Source organism: Otolemur garnettii, unplaced genomic scaffold, assembly GCF_000181295.1.
Source record: "Otolemur garnettii isolate 467f Iridium unplaced genomic scaffold, OtoGar3 scaffold00157, whole genome shotgun sequence".
In the NCBI taxonomy this organism is placed as follows: domain Eukaryota; kingdom Metazoa; phylum Chordata; class Mammalia; order Primates; family Galagidae; genus Otolemur; species Otolemur garnettii.
In genome coordinates this window covers 522,109-531,651 of record NW_003852552.1, presented here as the reverse complement: position 1 = coordinate 531,651, position 9,543 = coordinate 522,109, and positions in this window count along the sequence as shown.

Below are 9,543 nucleotides of genomic sequence, written 5' to 3'. Positions count from 1 at the left end.
CCTGAAACTAAGTGGCTAGAATACTAATCTTTTATTGGCTTACATTTCTGTGGGTGAGAAATTTGAATTGGTCTTTGAAGGGCTGGCTTTTCAATACTAGAGATCGCTTACAGTCTTTCATCCTCAAGATGGTTGGCCTGGGCTTCTTTTCACAGCAGTAGCAAGGTTCCTAGACAGCAAAAGTGGAAGCTTTCAGGGCCTCTTGAAGACTAGGCTTAGAACTCATACATTATCACTTTTGTGATAGTCTGTTGCTCAAAGAAAGTCACGTGGATGGCCTATATTTAAGAGGTGGGGAATGCTCAGAATCAAATCATTCTATAACAGACATACTCTTATTTGACAATGTGAATTATTGCTATTATTATTATCATTGCTTAATATTTCGATGCAGCAATCATCTGATTTCTGAATGTATTTATGTTTGTTCATTCTTTACGAGGTTTTTGTTTCTAGTCCTTATCTTAAACGTTGTTATTGTTATTAAATTTTAAGCCTTTTTAATTTTGTAACAGCAAAAAATGGAAACCTAATAAACACGTGTATATGTAAAAAAAAAAAAAGAGGTGGGGAAAGGGATCCTACATAATAAAAGGGAGTAAAAACTTGGCCATTTTAATCTAGCACAGATATCTCCCCCCATCATGCCTAAGCATCATAGGTAATAAGCTAAAGCCAGATCCAACAGGAACTGATAAGCTATAGTAAGAAATTTGAACCTTACCCCGAGGGAAAGGGAAAATGTTGGAATGATTTGAGCTGGGAATTGACATGATTAAATGTATGTGCTAGAAATATCACCTTCACTGAGAAGTGGAGATTGAATTAGAACGGATTAGAGCAGAGTAGTAATACTGTTTGAAATGAAGTATGAAGGCAGTAATACTGATCAGAATCTTATTATAATGATGCAAGTAAGAGGTGACTTGACCCAGTATAGTTGTATGAGAAAGGAGAAGGGTGCACAAATTGAAAAGATATTTAGGAACCATTAGGATCCTTGTGAAGATGGAAGTGAACATAGTGGGTGTGGAAATCAAATAGTAATGATAGAACTTAAAATAGTAATTTGATTATAACAGTAGCTGGTTTGTATTCTGGTTTCTTTTAGGCCCTGGGCTAATATTTGAACTGTGCAGATGGTTTCCTATTATTAAGAAACATCACCTTTAAAGTTGTTCAATTATAATATTTATATCATTACATAGTTAATGGGTCACTAATACAGCAGTGTGTGTAAGTAAAATCTTATTCCATAACATGGATAATGTTCTTCTCGCTTGTTTAGAAGCAGAAAGTATAGGTATATGTTCTGCTTGGTAGTATTTTAAATTAAACAGAACAGGCAGGTCTTCATAATGAGCCACCAAGAACAACTAACACTTTTCCAGTGTCGAAACCATTCAATCAGCTTACAATATTCATTGATAAAATTAAATGTTTCTGGTCCGTGTAATTTTCTTGGTTGTTACAATTCACATTCTATACCCTGTTAAACAATTGATAAAACAGATTCTGGTTTCATAACCAATACAATACTGTTCATTCAAGGTCACTAACTTCATCCATTTTAGTAGCTGTATCAGGGCGTTGTTATGCTTAATGGTTTGGTGCTGATTCTCTTCTTACGAGGTTTTCCACAGTGGTGTAGTTTCAGGAGATAACACTAGGATGACATTTTACTGTCCTCAAGGTTATTTTTCCTCTCTCTTTTGTGGTTCATTTTTGCCTAAGGGGAAAGCATGCGTAAATGAAAGCAGCTTTCACCATTCATTCAGTATCTATTGAACAGTATCTAATATATTCTGTTAGAGCATTTAGTTAAGATATAAATCTAAGAACAAAGTGAATACTGTGTTATGCAGTTGCCACCTAACTTTCAGGTAGATTTTTCTCAAGGAGAGTAAAGGTTTTAAGATACTGGTTTCAGGGAGAGAGGACCTCTTGTGAAGCCTACTATCTTAATATACACTATGAAGTATACATATACGCTTATATACACTAGTATACCAAACACTTTCCTCTGACATTAAGAAAATACAAAAGCAGCTTCTGTTAAAGTTGATTGGCCACTAAAGTTTCACCTTCAAACAATGATTTTATCTCATCCTAAACTTGAAATAAATCTTAGTAATGCCTTCAGTCCATACAACAAGTTAGCTCACGTTAGAAAGCCAACTAAGTATAAAACAGCTGTGTGCCCATCATTTTGCTTGATTGTCCATCTCAGTCCATAATATGAGTCGCTTTGTATGGATACTGAAAAATCCATACGCAGAGGGTTGTTTGGATGTTGCCGATAGATTTATATTGTATTGATTGAGAAAGTTTGAGAAAAGTAGCTCCCCAAACTACAGTAAGGAGAAACAACCATAATGTTGTGCATCGGTGATTATTTAGCTACAAAGGAAAGATTACTTCCCAGATCTGATTTACCATGGTAGTAAAATGTACGTTTACTTCAAATTGACAAAGAGTACTAGTTTCAGGATGAGTCTGCAAATGATTTCTTTGCAATCAGAAAGGAATATTCCCACATGCAACTTCATTTTCCAGGTAAACTGATCATTTCTTGGCTGCCATCTAGATCTCATTTGACTGGAGGGTTTACAAGCCCATCCTACTTGAGAAGTCCTTGATTTTAGCAACAACATTACAGGTTAGAAGAGAGACTGTTTATTTACAGAAGACAGCCATCATGTACATGTATTTTTCAAACATAGCACCTATCATTGTGTTTGATATATAGTTGATGCTTACTAAATGTTCATTTATATCAACTAAGCTATCAATTAGCATCAAAATATACTGGAAATTTTTTAATGTATTTGTATACCTGAGTGAAGAATGCTACAGGAGAGGTCTGTTACTGTTTTTTTGTTTGTTGTTTTTTTTTTTTTAGAGACAGAGTCTTACTTAGTCACCCTTGGTTGAGTGCCACAACGTCACAGCTGACAGCAACCTGCAGCTCTTGGGCTTAGGTGATTCTCTTGCCTCAGCCTCCTGATAAGCTGGGACTACAGGTGCCCACCACAATGCCTGGCTATGTTTTTGTTGCAATTTGGCTGGGGCCAGGTTCAAATCCACCATCCTCGGTATAGAGGGCTGGTGCCCTAGTCGTGGAGTCATAGGCGCCACCCCATCACTGAGTATTTTTAAAAAGTCTCAATTGAAATTCCCGCCAAAGCAATGTTTATTAGTTAAATAACCTTTCTTCATGCATGAACTACAGCTGCTTTTATATGAAAGGCACTTAGAATAATATCTGACAAATGTAATTATTGAATAAATACTGATATTATTATGATGCTGGTGTAAAAATACCTTATTCTGAACTCCTATGTTAATCATAGTCCAAGTAGGAAAATAGAAGCAACTTTGTGTGCCTAAACCAACAAGAATGTAATGCAGAAATCTGTTATCCAGGTTATGAATGATCTGAGAAGCCAATCAAGGCATTAGCAAAAGTAGAAATTTGCTATGGGAGTATAAGAAGAACAAAGGAAGGAGTAGATACCGTCAGAATGGAAACCCTAAACATCAGGGCCAACTAGAGGAACCTGGAACCACGATGGGCTTCTACAAAGGGATTTAGAGCTATGGAGACCAGGAATAAGAGAGACATACTATGAATTCACCCTCCTGTCCTCCAATATCTTGCCCAGTGTCTTCTATTGTTCAAACCCATCTGACAAAGGAGCCTTGGAAATGCCGCCTGTAGGGGTCAGCCCCCTCTTGATACTCAGCAGAGCAGGGGAGGTGGGATTGATGATTCGAGAGTCAATAGACCAAGGATATCTACAATCTCACATTGGTTGTTGCCTTGAATTACTTTTTCATGAGTCTCTCTTTGTCACTAGACTTGCACGTTTGTTTAGCAACAGAGCCTAGACATGATTTGCTTTTGTATTCCTGTTCTCCTTCTCCTGTCAATACTGTGCTTAGGTATTCAGGTGAGAGTATTGGTGAATATTTTTCACATAAGTCTGAATGTCTTGACTCCTAGGATAGAACTATTTTTTTCTCTTTGAAGACAGACCATAGTAATCAATTATGTCTGTTGTTTTTATGCCAGATATGCCTTTTCACTAGATGCAAAGATCACTGCATGCTAGCACAGTTGTATATCTGTACTGATTACGAATAAGCAATATATGCAAAATGGTTGCTTGAAGCTCTTTGTTTAGAAATCCTACTTATTTGTAGACTCTTCCGTTTACTCAGGGAAAAACAGGCCCGTTGCTTCTGAAATAAAGCAAGAGAATATCATTATTGATATGTCAATGGTAGCAGTCCAGTGCAATAGCTTTGGCACCTGTATACAGTTAGAAATACATTTTTTACTGTGACCCTTGACAGACATACCTGAAATAGATGTTGAAAAATGTGCAATATATTCTTTTCCAATTCTTCAAAAATGCTAGTCAAATCCATTAAATTGATTTCCCAACCTACCAACTTTTTACAACGCTTAGTATTCAAAGCACTTGACAAAGATTAGTAATTCATGTCTTCATAGACTCCTAGCCTCTTCCATGATAAAGGTAATAAAAGGAGTCAGAATACCCCATCTCTTCACATGTGGAGCCTGAATTGCCAGAGCTACCAGACCCAAAGGAAGGACAACACTCCCTCTTTGCTGTCCACCATCTGCTCCCAGTCACCGGCTATAATCAAGCAATTTTTGCAAGTTAAAATTCTATCCCTAGGGACTGGGCGTGATGGCTCATGCCTGTCATCCTAGGGTGATGAGTCCAAGGCAGATGGATTACTTGAGCTCTCAGGATTTTGAGACCAGCCTGAGAAAGAGCCATACCCCTTCTATAAAGCTAGCCAGGCATTGTGTGCCCAGCTACTCAGGATGCTGAAGCAAGAGGATCACTTGAAGAGTTTGCAGTTGCTGTGAGCTATGATGCCATGGCACAGAGTGAGCATTCATCTCAATAATAAATAAAAATAAATAAGATTCTGTTCTAAAGGCAGAGGAAAACACTGAAAATAGCATTCAGATATGTTTTAGACAGTGCTTCTTTTAGGATATGGAATTCTTTAAGGAGTCTGTGTGGGTTTTAAGATTATCTTACTGAGATTAACACAAGAAGTGCACAGTTTGGACCATGTTGAAGAGGCATTCTTTATTCTGTCAGATCCTAAAACAAAAACTAAAGGGACTAAGTAAAAGTCCTAGTGGAAAATAAACTCAATACAATATAGAAATATATTGTTACTGAAAAACAAGAAGGCTTCTATTATGGTAAAAACAAGGACTCTTCCCCTTTGAGTATCATCTTAGAGTTCAAAAAGTGGTTCAAAAAGTCACACTTTTAAGAAGTTTTGTTTTGTCACAAACTTCAGGATTTCTATAAAGCTGTCTGAAAACAAAATTTTTTTGTGCCTTAAACACAGCTGGTAGATTTGAGAGCATTATACACAATTGGCTGGATGTCAAAAGATACATAGTGCATAATGCATTTTCATATGGCTTTAAAATAAGGTACTTAATGAGGTGAAGAATCTGGAACTACTCAGGAATGTGAATGCAATATTTTGATAACTTCCTTATGAATTCTCAGGCAAGTATTTTTTAATGGATTTTTAGTGCTTGAGTGAAATTATCCACTACTCTTTGCCATCCCAGTCCACATAGTAAATATAGTCATTCTAACCATAGTGTTGGGGTGATATACAATCCAGAGTAGACAGATTCATCCCATAGGCCCCTGCTCACTACTTCAGCGACCTTTATCTGAGTATAAAATTTGACATACTGTCTTCACAACAAAGTCAACTCCTGACATAGTTATTCTTATGAGAAGAATGGATAAAAAGGGCTTTTGGACAGTCTTTAATAACTCACATATTCCCTTCTTTAGAATACAATGAAAAACATACCCACAGACAGCAGCACTGCAGAACTTAGTGTCTGAGTGCAGTTGTAATACTGACGGTGTCATTTCATTTTGTACCTAAAGAATGTTACTTAATTTCTCTGACCCTCACTTTCCTCATCAGGGAAGTAGGAATAAGAATAAAATGTAGCGTAAGAGAACGTTGCAAAGAGTGCGGTGCCTGTGGCTCAAAGGAGTAGGGCACTGGCCCCATATACTGGAGGTGGTTGGTTTAAACCCTGCTCTGGCCAAAAAAAAAAAAAAAAAACAAACTACGTGAGATTATATTTGTAATAGGTCTTAGTTTAGTGCCTGGAACATGAAAAGCTCTCCATAAATACTGTCAACAATAATAAATATACATGCAATCAATAGGACCATGGTTATGACTTTTCTATGTTTTGTATTTCCACGTCAGCCTTGTGCTTGATTGTTGATAGACCGAAACTCTGCAGGATTATTATAAATAAGCCAGTGGCGTATTATTAATACTAAGAATTAAGTGCAATATCCTTATTTACATAAGATCAAGATGCATCTGATTCATTCATTCACAGAGATTTATGCTAAAAATCTTATCTTTGCATAGTGACTGGTTACATTTTTGATGGCAGCTTCATAGTGCAGCTGAATGATAAAGAAATGATACATCCACTTTACTTTCTATCCATCCTTACTTGACAGGCTCAGTTATCCAGGGCCATTCTCTGTGTACCCAGTCACATCAGGAGCTGTAGAACATGAGTACACAGCTCCTATGGGGAAAGCCCAGTAGTGATATTGCTGAAGTACCATATGTGAAGATGATATAAAATCAAATTTAGGCAGAACAAAACAAACTGTGATTGTCACCTCATGCAGTGCAGTAAATGAAAAGACCATTAAAATGTATGAATTAGTCCCTAAACTCCCACACTATGCAGATGAGATAAATTTCTCTATTGAGAAAGCCGGATCTGAGTTTGTTGACCCAAACAGAGAAGTGTGTTTCTAGATCCTTGCAGCCTTTTGACATTAGGTGGGAGGAATTTGAGTAACAATTCAGTCTGAAAGCACAACATTATCCGCTGTTCTTCGGGCTTCCTTTATGAGCAAATTGAAATAACCTGAAAGCACTGACAAAGCGTCTTATCTGCAAATCATTTATAGTAGTTTTGAGAATAGACCCTGCTACTGTATCTTGACAAGGGACAGTCTCCACCATACACTCAGCTGTCACAGGACATTCTATCTCTGTGCTGTGAACACAGTTATCAGAGGAAAATGTTGAAGCCATATGATTTTCTCACATTCAGCTGGCATCATATTGCTTTTTGCTGTGGAATAAATCTTGCTGTTACTTATTGTAGAACTCCTTTGCTTCAAGTTAAACAGAAGGTCATTCAAAGAAACTAAACATTATATTTTAAGTTGCCTTCAAAATATCCTGAATTTGGACATAGCCTGAAACTTATTATGAATGAAAATGGTTTATATTTTCTGCATTAGTACCCAAATCACAGTTGTTTATATGGGTAATGGCTGAAATGTATATAGGAAGTAACAAAGATTTTGCAAATAGGTTCCTAGCAGAAATGATGAAGTATTATTTAAAAAGGTAAATTACTCAATGCCATCCCTAACCTAGACAGCCCAAAGGAAATCATTGTAATAGTTCATCATGAAAAAAAGGCAATACTATTGTGATAATAAACAACAAAATAGTTGGGCAATTTATTAAGTGGTAAACTCTAGTATAAATTTAATGTACAAGTCTGAGTCATTTCTTTTTCTAATTTTAATATTCATTATCTACTCATAAACAAGATAATAATTTTTTTAATATAAAACTCAAGTGCACCAAATGGACTTTTTTTAGAGTATTAGGATAATTACCTTGCCCCTGCTCACATGAATTTTTGAAGTAATTTTCTATATGTTACTGTGAAAAACACTAATGGCCCTTTCTTTATTTTCCCAATCTTAGTCCAAACTTAGAATTTTGTTTGGCTTTAGTGCATATGCTCTTACTATGTCCTAGTACATTATGCCCCAATGCTAATCTCTGGTTTAATATGGGAATTATATCTACCATCGGCAGTGTAATTTAGTATCTGTGACAATACCATCTGTTAGAATTTGAATTGAAACTCTAATACACTTCTATTATACTGAAACGCATGCCTGTCCTTCACGTTCTAGACCTGAGACCAGGGATTCATTGTGAATCATCAATGCACAGCTCTCCAGCTATGGCAAACAGACCATGGTTATTGGAATAAACTAACAGTATAATCTCATTACTATTTTCCCAAAAGGATCTATTTCCTTTTTAAAATATCCTTCCAATTTCATCATCTTAAAATATACTTAACTGGGGCAGCGCCTGTGGCTCAAAGGAGTAGGGCGCTGGCCCCATATACCGGAGGTGGCACATTCAAACCCAGTCCTGGCCAAAAACTGTAAAGAAAGGAAAAAAATTTATATATACTTAATGGAAATGAATTTTTTTGGAATTTGAATGACATGGGAATTATTGAGTTTGATAAACTGCATGGAAACTGAGGCTAAATTGATTTGAAGACACAAATTGGGGAAAATAAGCAGTGTTTTTTGGTCACTTACCGTGCGTGTGTGTATATATGCCTGCCTGGTCTTCTTTTAAAGTGCAGGGTCAAAGAACTGAATATCAGTTACCTGACCAGCCTTTTATGTCAAGCATGACTTCATCCACTTCAGAAACTTTATCACACAGGTCCCTTGGGTATTACTAAAAGCACTCATTCCCTGCCTACTGTGGTCTGAATGTTTGTTTTTCCTTATAAGTCATATACTGAAGTCTTAACTCCTAAAGGACAGTAATAGAAGGTGAATCCTTTAGGAGATGAGTACATCATAGAGGCAGAGTCCTCATGAATAAAATTAGTGTCCTTATAAAAGGGGCCTGAGAGGGATCCCTCACCTTTTCCATCATGTAAAGACATAGCTAGAAGCACCATCTATGAATCAGGAAAATGAGCCCTTGCCAGAAACCAAATCTGCTAACGCCTTGTCCATGAACTTTTCAACCTCTAGAATTGTGAGAAGTAATTCCTATTCTTTAAGCCATGCAGTCAATGTCATTTTGTCTCAACAGCTGAAATGAACTCAGACACCACTCTGCCTTCTCTTGTACCTATATTTGCAAATTTTTATGTCTTGAAAACATAAAACTGTTTCTTCCATTCCATCACTTCATTCAGTGCTTAGGCTATTTATTCCCCTAGGATGGGGGTGTTACCCACCCTCTCCAGCATGCCTTTCTTTGATTTCCTTTGACCTTGAAATTACTGCCAGTTTCTTACACCTTCAAGGTGATTACACCAATACAGAACGGGACGATATATTTATTTAAACAGTAAAGTCAAACATTAACACAGATTCTGTACCAGATATTCCATTTTTGAAGTTCCAGTCACAGAATTTTCCAAGGTAATTTGCAAAATGTGACTTTCTTTTAATAGCGTGGTAGTTCAATGTCAGTGGTCATGAAGTATTTCAAAAGGCAAAAAAAAAAAAAAAAAAAAAATGCAAGCAAGTTCTGCTTGAGATTAGAAAGTGAAAATTTGTGTATAATCAAGATGTGAAGTTATATCAGTTCCTAAAAGCAGATTTTTCGGTTTGAAGATAGTGGTAC